Source organism: Pempheris klunzingeri, chromosome 14, assembly GCF_042242105.1.
Source record: "Pempheris klunzingeri isolate RE-2024b chromosome 14, fPemKlu1.hap1, whole genome shotgun sequence".
In the NCBI taxonomy this organism is placed as follows: Eukaryota; Metazoa; Chordata; class Actinopteri; order Acropomatiformes; family Pempheridae; genus Pempheris; species Pempheris klunzingeri.
The window spans coordinates 9,743,586-9,755,848 of NC_092025.1; the positions used below are offsets into that span (position 1 = coordinate 9,743,586).

Below are 12,263 nucleotides of genomic sequence, written 5' to 3' on the forward strand. Positions count from 1 at the left end.
CTCTCGTTCTTGGGCTCAGTGGGTGTGAGCTTTGTGCTGGTAACTTCAGACGGTCTGTCGCTGAGCTGTGGTTTAAATGTTGCCTGCACTTCTTGTGCAACTAGCTCAGGTACATAGGTAGACAGACAGGTCGACATTCCTGTCATTTCATTCGGTTGACAGGTTTATCACAGTCCTGTGGCTGCCACAGACACTCTGACAAGGAACAATGTCTGCTGTGAAAAGGGTCTGTTTTGTTAAAGATGCAGCCCACTGGCTGATTAGTTCTCTAGTCAGGTTCAAATGGGCGGAGCTTTGCTGGGAGGTTAGTGATGAACTCTGTGGACCAATAACAATGGTGACAGCTTAAGTTGTCCCGCCCTTACGGGTGCAATAGCAGGATGAGGGAGATGTCAATCAAGTGCAGTTTGTTCACATCCACACAGTCCTGAGAAAAGGTCTAATCAGCCAAGTTAGGTTAAAGCCTCTGTGTGCGTGGACTATGGGTGTATGGGGATTTATTTAACCTCACATCAGTCTTATTACACGGCGGTGCTGCCAAAGCCTCATGGGGGATGTATTTGTTGAATGCTAACAAAATAAACTGAATAACAGTAGTAAGTTCTGATTTATTTCTGAATATGGACAGACACATTCCAGGACAATGCTTCCGTTTTTCAGAAAGAAACTACACTGTGGTAATGAGGCTAGTGTTACAGGCTGGACTGTGCCTACTTATACCCTACAGCTTTAATACTAAATAATGGCCAGTGGCTATGATGGGAATATGATGCATTATTATAGATTAAACCAACCAACAGCATACAAAGCAGTTAGAATTAGCAGTGGTGCTTTATTTTAGAGCTCTTTCCATGAGAGAACAATGTCATTTAGTTCAAATTAGAGGGAAAGTAAGTATAGATGGTGTTCTGAGAGTTATTTTTGTTTAAAGAATTTATTGATTTGAAGAGAAATTTCCATAAAGAAGTAACACTAGCAATTCAATGGGATTCATTAATGCAAGTCTCCGATTTTCTTATAATTAGTGCCAAATTACACATTTCTGTGTGAACCTGTAATGTAAAATGTTACTAAAATATAACAGTAACATGCTGCAGACATATTTACGCATCAGCAGTAACAATCTAATAGTACATAACAGTGTTTCACTCATTGGGCCAGTACTTCTGTTTTGAGTATTTTAAATTGTGACACTTGAAGTATCACGCTGTAACATTTTCAGTGCAGGACTTTTACTTTGCCATGCAGTATTTATACAGTGTGGTATTAGCACATTTACTTACCAGACATCACTGCACTGGGAGTGTGGACAAAACGCGGCACATGTCAGAATTCAGTTATGTGCTCTGGATTACTTTGTACAATCCCACAGCTAAATCAATCAATAAAATATTTAGATGTGCACTTTGGATTCAACTTTCTCCACATGTCTTGGCAGATGTCACAGATGACAGACAAACTCTGACCTTTGCACACCTCTGCAACAGTCCAAAGGTTCCCCTTACACACCCTGCATGATCACAGCCCTGCTGCACTCCTACTCTCCTGCTTGTTGCTTGTTCACTCTCGCAGCTGTCCTCACCTAAACACTCTCCAGTGGAATTTAGGGGGCGTGTCAGCTTCACACAGGCCATGTGTTGGCTAGTTGGTCATGTGACCCCCTCCCCCACCCTCCCACACCCCAAAATAAAGACACGACATTTGTATGATTTAGTTTTGTTAGATTTGCCCTACATTTAAAATAAGTCATAATTAAGTCGCTGTTTGCCTTTATAGAGACTACAAATGCCCACTTCTACACTCTCTCAGTCAGACGCATTTCATTTCTTCCCCTTGGCTTCCACTCAAATGTCATGTAGACACAGTCCAAACAAAATGTCATACTATTAACGTTATAATAGTCCCGTGGCGGCTTAGCCTACTTTATGTGTGTGGTGCTCGTGGGTTAAGTGTGTTTTCTACGTAACAGAGCTTTATCCCCTATTGCATCACTGTAATATCCCTTATACATGACAGTTGCGCTTTGTTTTGGTGTGTGCTGGTGGTCTTGGTAATAAATATAGTGCAGGTTTGTTAAAGTTGAAGTCATGTGCTGCTCCGTCCGGACATCTGAATGAATCTCCTGCTGGATTTTCTGCTAAACATGAGTCGTGAATGTAGATTTCATTTCTTGTCCTATAATAATTTAACAGCCTCAAAACCACCACGGATGTTTTTTTTTTTTCTTCTTCCTTCTTCTTCTTCTTCTTCTTCTAAAAACAACCATTGGTGTGCTCTCAGGAAGTACTGTATGAATATTAATATGGATGCAAATCCACAGTGAGGATGCCCAGCGCTTGAACCAACACAGCGCGCTGATATCTGCGCATTTTTGTTTTGACGTTTTTTTCTGCGCTCCCCCCTTCGTGCCTGAGCTGAACGCATGTTTCTGCTGAGTGCCGGAGCCTTTTTTTGTTTTCTTTTTTTCTCAATTTAAGGAAACACACAAGGATGGCGTTTTACCTGAGTGTTTGCAGAGGAACATTTTGTAACGTCGCATTGAATTGCATCATGGGTTTCAATCAGATCTCACACCGGCCAGCCTACATCGAGCCTCGGTAGTACGGCGCGCTGTTTATCATAAAAATGGAAGACCTTTCACGTCAAGAAAAGGCGTCATTCCGGTGATATGCGTCTGAATTACTGATTTTTCTTTTCCACGTCAATTGACACATCTGGGAAAGCTTTTTTTTTTTTTTCCTTCCCTCCCGTCTACCAAGACAGCTGTGTCATCAACAACCGGCGTGGTGTTGTTGTTGTCTGATTTTTACGAGCCTGGGCAGCTGGATATCGGCACAGTCTGCCTCTGCGCCCGCCATAGGCTACCCAGTTACCAAGGTAGGTATCACACCTTCATTAATATTATGTTTTGCTCCATAAATTACCGCATCAGTTGCTTACATCACCCAGCCCATATAGCCAGCTGTCATAGTCCAAACGCACTGTCTGCCTAATTAGCGGCGGAAAATGTGATGCTGTATTGCGGAGGAAACCTCGGGCCTGATGGCATTTTGCGCGTAAATTTCAAGAAACACAAGGTTGACAGTGAGCCGCCGTGTGTTCACAAGCCAAATTATTCAACCTTGAAGGCTCGCAGCTCATGACGGGGGGAAATAGGGCCTGTGTTTTTAGCCCCAAACACAAAAGACACGGGGAAGATATGGCAAGACAGCCGCGCGGTGGAACCCACGGCCCCGCGTTTAAGTTCAGTCGTGACAAGAGCTTATAAATATTTCACCAAAAAACAAGCCTCCATCAGCTGACTGGTGATGCCGGGGCATGCACGGGGTTGTTAATCAGAATACCTACAGCCACAGCAGTGTCGGTGTTAGGGAGCCTCTTCTCTGCAAGGCCGAGATGGCAAAACATCTGCATGTTTACGAATAATAAGAGTATAGCAGCAGGGGTGTGTGTGTGTGTGTGTGTGTGTGTGTGTGTGTGTGTGTGTGTGTGTGTGTGAGAATGGGCGGTAGTTACTCTGATTGTGAATACACTGGTACAGTGTGTGTGTGTATGTGTGTGTGTGTGTATGTGTGTGTGTGTGTGTGCGCAGCCAGGTGAGGATGTGTTGGCGCGTCTTTGAGGTGCGGGAGAGGCAGGCGTCTGGATGAGGGGAACCAGTTCATCAGACGTGTGTCTGTGTGTGTGTGTGTGTGTGTGTCTCTGTGTGTTTTTAAAGGAAAAACCCATCAGATGATAAACTGCCGCAGTATCCCACCTCAGATCCCGTGTGAGAGCCGGCGGGTTGTGAATTAAACGTGAAATTAAGGCTAGTCAACACTGGTTCCCCCCTTTTTTTTTTTTTCCGGGCGTGACAGCCACTCCAAACGAGCAGCACTCCCAGTGTGAGATGTCTTCTTCACCACCACACCACAAGCTCAAAGACATATCAATAAGCTATCATTAACTGTAGTTATCAGGCTGTTAAAATAGATAGTTGTGTCTTTACCCCACTGGCTGTAATGGCTCATTAATACTAATGTGATATTAGGAGTCCTCTAGATTCTAATGTCTTCTTACTTATAGGAATCACACTTGGCAGGAAATGCTGTATCTACATTGAGTAGACATTTTATTTTGACATCAGCAGTCATGTGAGCTAGTGGGCTATCTGTTACAAAACAATGTGAGAATTTCAAAGGATTGGATGCAAATATCATAAAACTGCAAATCCTGCAGAATAGTACAGAGATTCCTGTTTGAACGGTGCTTTTTCTTCAGGAATGTAGGATTCTTCACTATCTGCCTGAAAGTGAACTGAATTCTAAGATGAAACTAATTACCAGTCAGGCTGGCTTGACCTTGGAGCTCATTATGACAAAAATCTTACACTATGCATAGTCTTGTATGAGCTAACAAGAGATAAACAGGATCTGGTGTGTGTCCCCCGTGCTGTTTGGTGTATGTTGGTACAGACAGAGGAGAGCAGGGATGGGTGAGAGCAGCTGTGACTTTGGGGTCATTGAGTGCAGGCTGTGAGCCACTCATACTGTGCTGTGTGTCTTGAATGCAGAAGAAAACCGGCACTCACACAAGCTGTCGCTGACTGTCGTTGCTCACCTGGTGATCCCAAAGTCAGTCCAGAAATGTGATTGAATTGAGAAACAGCCACTTTATGTGTCAGCTTTGTAAGTTTGTGCTGTGTCCAAATGAGTGGAATATGTATCACTGGAAACCTTTGGTCCTAAATCAGAGTGTCAAGCTTTTAAAATATGTAAAACAACAACAACAACAGACTCTGGTTGAGAGTTAGTGAGATTGGGGCAGAGCACATGGTTGTGATGTATTGATAGAAAGAATAAAAAGTGAGTCGTGTTTTCAGGAGAATGAATCCTTGCCACATCAGAGCTTGTCTCCCAGAAGTGGATGATTCAGTTGCTTTGACCAGCAGTGTACATCGTGTCCGATTCCAAAAAGGATGAGAAATTCAGTTTGGAAGATTGAATACGCAAATGTGCTGGACGGAGAGAGGGCGAGGGAACGCCCACACAGGGCCAGAGAGGAGAGGGACTGATGGATGTGCGACAGACGTGGCAGATGCTGACATTTTAAGCCCATTTCTCTGGGATGAGCAGTAATGGATTTTTTTTTTTTTTCAGCTGTGGATTTCCTGGAGCACCCAAACAGGTTGTTTCCTTAGAGTTTGAGCAGCAGCAGGTCAATAGGTTGGTGAAAGTAATATAAATGGCTACTACTGGCCAGTCGTGCAGGTATTTCAAAATCAATACCACTGTAGTTATGTTTAGCTGGCTTTTGTGTGCATTGTTGTGTTTTTTTTTCAAAGGGAACGCAGGTGCTTCTTCCATCTGTGGTCTCACCATCTTGATTCTCTCAGCTCTGTCACAGGGAGATGGCATCAGCAGTGACGGAGGCAGGCTGTTTCCACTGCAGCATGTGAGCAACGTGAGTGACTGCTATCAGTTGGAAAATTAAGACATTTTTAACCTCTGGCTTTGTTGATAATCAGTCTTCATCTGGCCAGTGTTCATCACAATGGAGAAATTTCTGGTTATTTGTTCTGAGAAGTAATTTGGTTTGTTTACTACGAGTAGAAATAATGATAGCTCAGAGGCAGTTAAAGTTTCTCTCTCGTGGCTTTTGGATTGAATATTGCCACAGTTTTCTCTCCCAACACTGTTTCCCTCATTCCTGTACCTTCATGCTGAGTAAATAACACTCTGGTGAAAGTGATTGAACGGCCGACCAGAGCTGAAAGGATTAGTCATTTAATCTATTTGTTGATTGACAGGAAAATAATCAGCAGCTATTTTGATAATTGAAAAATCTTTTCAATAATTCTTTAGGCAAAAATAGTGGAAACATAATACATACATGGTGCGGCTTCTCAAACTGCAGGATTTGCTGCTTTATCATGTATAATAGTTGAAGGTAGGACAAAATAAGGCATTTGAAGAGGTTAACTTTGGCTTGACGGAGTTGTGACTGGCATTTCTTTCTCTATTTTTTACACATTTCATAGACCAAACCATTAACTGCAAAATTAGATTAACTGATGATGGCAATATTTGTTAGTTGAAGTGCTACAGCTCATACTTAAATTTAAAAAAAAAAACTGAAAATATTTTTTAAAAATTTTCTCTTCATATGTGCAAAAGTTGGCTGGTATCTTGGATTTGTATATATCATGGAGGCTTTTTTAAATTCTGAATCAGTAGGCTAGTTAACCTGTTGATAAAGTTGTAGACGTCTTCAGAAAGTTACATTCAAAAGTGGGAAAGCGTCACAGTTGCAAGGGGTAATCCGGCCACTTTCTACTCCACTTCCACAACATTTGCAGAGCTGCCAGACACAGATTATAAAAGGCAGGTCAAAACTGAACCAGCAGTGGAAGAGATATGCTGACATTTAGTCACTAGTATGGCTGAATCCTACACTTCCCATAATGCACCTCCATAGTGCGTGTTTGTTACACACTCCCTTCCTGATTAACTTCATGCCCCGAGCTCGAAACACAGGTTGTATGTTATGACATCATCCCAGTTGACAAAGCTCCTCAAAATGCCACAGACAACATTAAACAGACGTCGAAACTGTAGAAACTGGTTGAGTGCAACCTTTAATCTTTAAACTTCTGCCACTTATGTTGGTCAAATTGATTTAATTACCCCAAACTACCTTTTTTTTATTTGTTCTGCAACATGAATTCATCACAATGAGCCGTGTTGTCGAGTCAAATTATTCACTAATTCGGTCGTTAATTTTCAAGTCAATATCACGTCCCCAATTCCCCGTCAGCTTCAGCATTAAACCTTCTGTTTCTTGTGGATCAAATCAACTTTTTCGAGCACTTTCACAGTCATTCACAGTGCTGAGTTATAAATAGGTGTAAAGGCTCTCTCTGGTGGTTCCCTGATTAAAGGGCATGCCATTTACTACGGTGTCCTGGGTACAAATCCTGCCCTGGCCATTATAGATGTTATCCCTCTTTGTCGTCTGTCTTTCCTGACTCTTTACTCAAAGACTGGCTGGTAAAGAGAGGGAGAAAAAAAAACAATTAAATCCTGCTCAAATTTTTCAGCAGTGTCTTCCACTCTGAATTCTTTAAGGCACACAGATTCCCTGCTCTCCTTTGCAAGTGATTGTTATTTTTTTGTCTTTGTGTGGGTTTTTTTTGTGTGATGCAGCGGCTGAACAAAATAAAAACATGGTAAAATTGAAATGGACAGACATCCCCTGCACCCACTGAGGGAGGAGGAGGAGGAGGAGGAGGAGGAGGAGATTATTTTTGCTCTACAAATGACCACTGGCTTTATTTGGGTGCTCCCTCTGCAGCCTCATTGTTGGATGCTGTTGGCTGGCCGGGTGCTCCACACTTTAAATGCTCATACATGCATGTCCCGTCTGACCGGGGGATGTCTGGGACGGATTTGGCCAAATTAACCAGCAAAAATTCAAATTAAAAGCTGCCTTTGAATGCTTTTTTTTCCCTGTGTTGTAAGCATCTTACAGCATCCAGTCTTCATTGCAGTGTGTAGTCAAGAGCAATGATGTGTGGTAATGATTTCCTTGAGGCAACTCATCTTTGTTCATTTTCCCTGTTTTCTTCTCATTAAACCCTTTCGAAGCCATTCACATGGTACCATGCAAAATAAATAAAGTTAGGAGCCAACAGTTACTCCTCTCTTGTTGGCACAGAAATCTCAGTCTCAGCCATGTTAATCACCACCTATTTATCTGTTTTAATGCGCATCTTCCACGTGGCTAAACATGCAAGTATTTGGGACAGACAGCAAATATGTTTACATATGTTTGTGTCCCATTTCTCAGTTTTTTTCTCCCCAAGAAGCCCTTAGCAAAGTCATTTCAGTGTCATTATGTGAGAGCTGTAATTGGCAAAATCTGAAATTACTAGAGGAGCACATTGTAGCTCTATTGTGAATTATACATGTTAAGGCATGCATAAATGGACCAAAGTGCTCCAGATTATTGTGTTAATGTCCTTTCGCACATTAATGTGCTACATTTATGCCAAAGACCTTGAAAAGACCTTGAGTAATGCTCACTAAATCATTAGGCGGCAGTAGCATGTTATTTATCTGGCTAATGCCTGTTATAAAGAGTGAAAAGTGTATTATGCTCCACAAACATTGTTGTCCTGTCATGTTACAGTGTCATGTGGATACGTGGGTCTGAAACTGGATGTGGAGCATAATGGTTGTTGAAGCGTGGACACAGTGGGAATTCATTGTCTGTGCCATTCGTAAAGGTCACAGTAAAGCAGCAAAAACTCAGGGTTCAGCAACAGTGTGTGAAATAGGTGAGTGTACACAGTGACTTCAGAAATGCAAATCTGAATGCAGAATAACTGAAGTATGTGTTTTAAATGTCAGAGCAATCTTAATTTGTATCGAGGAGAGCTCGGCTAGGTGGCAGCTGAAGGACCCCCACACACACACACACACACACACACCAACATTCAGGTTGAACCTAATGCAGCTCATATAGATCAGAATATAAAATGTTTTTCTATAAAGCATCCCCTCTATCCAATCTCTGGTTAGCAATTATTTTATTAGCATTTCCTTTTGTGTAATATGTTTAAATATTAAGTAAAGTGAGCTGAAAATCTGACTGATATGTTTCAAAATTGCAATTTTTGTCCGGAGTTACCGGCGAATTAACGCCGCCGATTCAGAGCAACACGGTGCATCAAAAACAATTGCACGGTTTGCGGCTGATGGAGCAGAGGGGAGACTGTGTTGGGCCAAAGCAAGTCTCCACACAAGCCACTCATAATCATCTTGTTAAAGCGCTATTTTTCCATCAGCTATTTTGGCCACGCGTCCCACCCGACCACAGTAGTACAATACAAGAAAACACTGGCTGCATTAGACACCCTGCAGTCAGACTCTGCCATCACCTGCCATTTGCCCCAGTTAGTGCCTTTTCATTTCATAACTGTCAGTGCAGCGAACAGCAGGGCTGACGGGAATAGGAATTGCTCAAGTGAGACCCTGAGCTGCAAACCTGCCAATCACACCTGTAAGGCCAATGAACTTGTACATTTTACCAATTCTCTTGCTTTTTCAGCTTGCAGTACAGACCCTTGAAATGCTCTTAGACATGTCTGATGTAGTGAGGTTCAACAACTCTCCACAGCACCGAATGTGATTTTATCCACATATATATTAGAAGAAGAAGAAGAAAAAAAAAAAAAACAGTCAGCTTTGTCACGCAGACGTTTCATTTTCTCAAACAAGTGCATCTGTGTACTATCAAAATGTCCTCTTCTGAGTTATTGTCATGCTGATGAACGCCGTGGGGTGTAAATAACCACGCCATAAGAGACATGATTTGTGTATAATGAGATGAATGAGTGTGGGAGAGCTGTGTGTGGGCATGTGTGTGTGTGTGTGTGTGCTTATCCTGTACAACCTACGCTATGACTTGCTGATCGGGGGATTTTGTGCACAAGGAGTAGGATGATTCAAATGTTGGAAGACCACTTGTGGCCTACCTGGCTTTGCTAATCACACCAACGCTGCTGCTGCTGCTGCTGCTGCTGTTCTGTCTTTCAGTCAGAAGAAAGGCAGCTCAGCAAGCATGTTGATTATAATAATAACAGCATGACATATTGGGACATTTCAAACATTTCATAATGTTTTGATTTGATTTTCCTTTCCAATAATTTGTGAATTGATGTTTACATAGAGGTTACCTGAGTCTCCTTGTCCATTTTTCCTTCTTCAGCCTTTGTAAACAAAGCTTTCTGAATTTGATTTTTGAGTTTTGATTTGATTATTAGTAGTTCTGGGAAGATATGAGTCAAGCCCACTACAAGCTGCTGTGAAGCAAATCAAATGTCTAGTTTACAGTGATGTTCAGATGATCCCTGCTTTGCTTTGGGCTAGTGAGCTCTGCTTAATTGTTGCTGAATAGTTTATGAGGTTTGTCGTGCTGTGGCAGGGACCGCCTACAGTGCCACAGGCTATGATGTTTTTAGATTTGTCTAGGTAAAACAAATACATTCAAACTGGAATTAGAATCAGTAGTCAGTAAGCACATGTGGTTCAGTCAGGCTGCTCTGGATCATAACCAGGCGTGACTTAGCTCAGAGAGATCATGCATGTTGTCCAGAGTCTGTTTACACGTCTCACCTCCAGAAAAGATAAGAACATCATGTACTGTGGGAAGATTTAGTGTTTTAAGCATGCAGCCCTACTTTATAGTGCACCCGAGCACCATCTCTCATATCTGACAGACAGTCTGGATTATTTTTATGGTAATTTAAAAAAAATAAATAAATATCTAAGACAAAAAAGACCTCAAACTATCAGGGAAACAGGCAATATTGCTGGGTAATCCACATCTAAAATAAGTCAGATCTTGGGTAGAGAGGGATGCTGGCTCAGTGAAGCGTGTGCAGCTGCAGAGTGGAGCTCTTCCCCTTGTGCACGAGCGTGAGCATGGTGGGTTTTTTTTTTTTTTTTTTTTTTTCAATTCTCACTCTTTTCCCTGCAGCGCTATACCTCACAGTCTGAGTTTCAGCAGCCAAATACAAAGACCAAACAAAATAGAGACTTCAGTATATGATGTGACCTCTGTCATTTTCTTTATTCTGTTTTTTTGTAATGTGATGGAGAAGAGAGTTTAATTATGTACTTTGCTGAATTATTCCTCAGATAGGCAGATGATCTTAAAGGAACCCTGCAGAAAGATTTGAACGCAGTGATTTTGCACCCTTTTGTCTTCCCACGTCTGGTGACAGTGCTCATACTACACACATCCAGAGCATCCAAACGCACGGCTTTCTCCTGATTTCATTATTCAATCACTTCTTTTCCTTTCTTGCTCTCTCCATGTGCTCCCTTTTTCTGCGTTATGACATGCCTGACCCTAAATGTGCGCGACAGAGAAAAACAACATAGACTGATTGAAAATGTGGCCAGTGTTGGACGAGGGCTTGTGGACCTGTAAGTCCTGCTAAGTGTTCATGTATGCTAAGTGCAGTGGGTCACCTTGGTTACTGCAGATTGCAGCAGAAGATGATGAAGGCAAGGGCAAGCTGAGGTGGGAGATGGGGATAGGGAGGTCATTCACTGGTCTTGACAAAAGAGCTAATGATAAAGTGTTGCGTTACCTTATATATTTTTTGATTTACTTGCCAGCAGGTTACACTCTGTTACTGCAACTCCTCACACTCAACTATTCATAATCCACAAACCGTTTTGCAGCGTTTACTTATGCACACACGCAGACAATAATAGATTCATTTGTTAGCAGAAAAGGTGCGTGAGCTGAGACTAACACTGAGCATCTCTGCAAGTTTGTGGTGGCTAAAGGCTGCGTCCTGGCAGCACCGGGCAACGGGGAACAGAGAAAGCTTTTTTGTAGGATATTTTTGGTTGCAGTCCATGAAAAATTTAGCGATCACTCAGTTTGTACAACACCAAGGAGGAGAATCCAAAGAGTGCAAAGTGTCCTGTGGATGTATATTTAAGTGAGTGCATTTGGGTTTTTGACCTGTGATTTTTTTATTCCTGTGGTTTTTCTGTTATTTTATTTAATAAAAAAAAAAAGAACGATGCAACATACCGTTAAGGTTTGATCTATTCCACGTGGCCATACTTATAAAATACTAAGGTTGTTATTATATGTATATTGTCATTTCATGCTCAAAACATCAGAAAGAGTTTAAGAAAAACATTTCTCTACGCCTCTCATGTACCTTCCATCACTGGCCTGGAGTGATACATAAGCCTCCTCCTCCTCCTCCTCCTCCTCCTCCTCCTCTTCCTCCTCCTCCTCCTCCTCTTCCTCTTCCTCCTCCTCCTGTCCATTCTCATCAGCCACAAACATTTCACTGCACAATGCAATATTGTAGATCATTCAGCACACAACGGCCGTACATGAAGAGAAGTTGAGGCATTCCCCAGCAGCCCCATTTAGCCTTCTTTAAAACACTCATCGTTTCATTTTCCTCTTACCGCACACACACACACTGTGTGAAAAAAATCACATCACAGTTTTTTTCTTTTCATTTCAACACAAGTCACACAATGCCTTTGAGCCTTGTAGAATATCCAGCACATCAACAATTTGTAGGATGGTTGGAGGTGCGGCCTAGAGGAGGCGATAGTGAAGAAAAATGAGACACAAGAGGGAAAGTAGGACTCCCATAGTAACAGTTATGAACAGTGGACAGGTCAAACTACCAGAAGCATCTGTCTGGTTGCTTGGGTTGTTGAGCACACTGCGGCGCG

The 12,263-nt window shown here is 42.2% G+C and overlaps 1 protein-coding gene across 1 annotated transcript in view; it reads left to right on the top strand.

Annotated features, from left to right (window-relative positions):
* The first annotated feature begins 2,484 nt into the window (after window positions 1-2,484).
* Window positions 2,485-12,263, top strand: part of LOC139212807 (neuronal tyrosine-phosphorylated phosphoinositide-3-kinase adapter 1) — a 28,521-nt gene continuing 18,742 nt past the window's right edge. The window contains exons 1-2 of the mRNA XM_070843342.1: window positions 2,485-2,877; window positions 5,375-5,442. The gene's annotated coding sequence lies outside the window, so the exon portion shown is untranslated. The remainder of the gene's footprint in view (window positions 2,878-5,374; window positions 5,443-12,263) is intronic.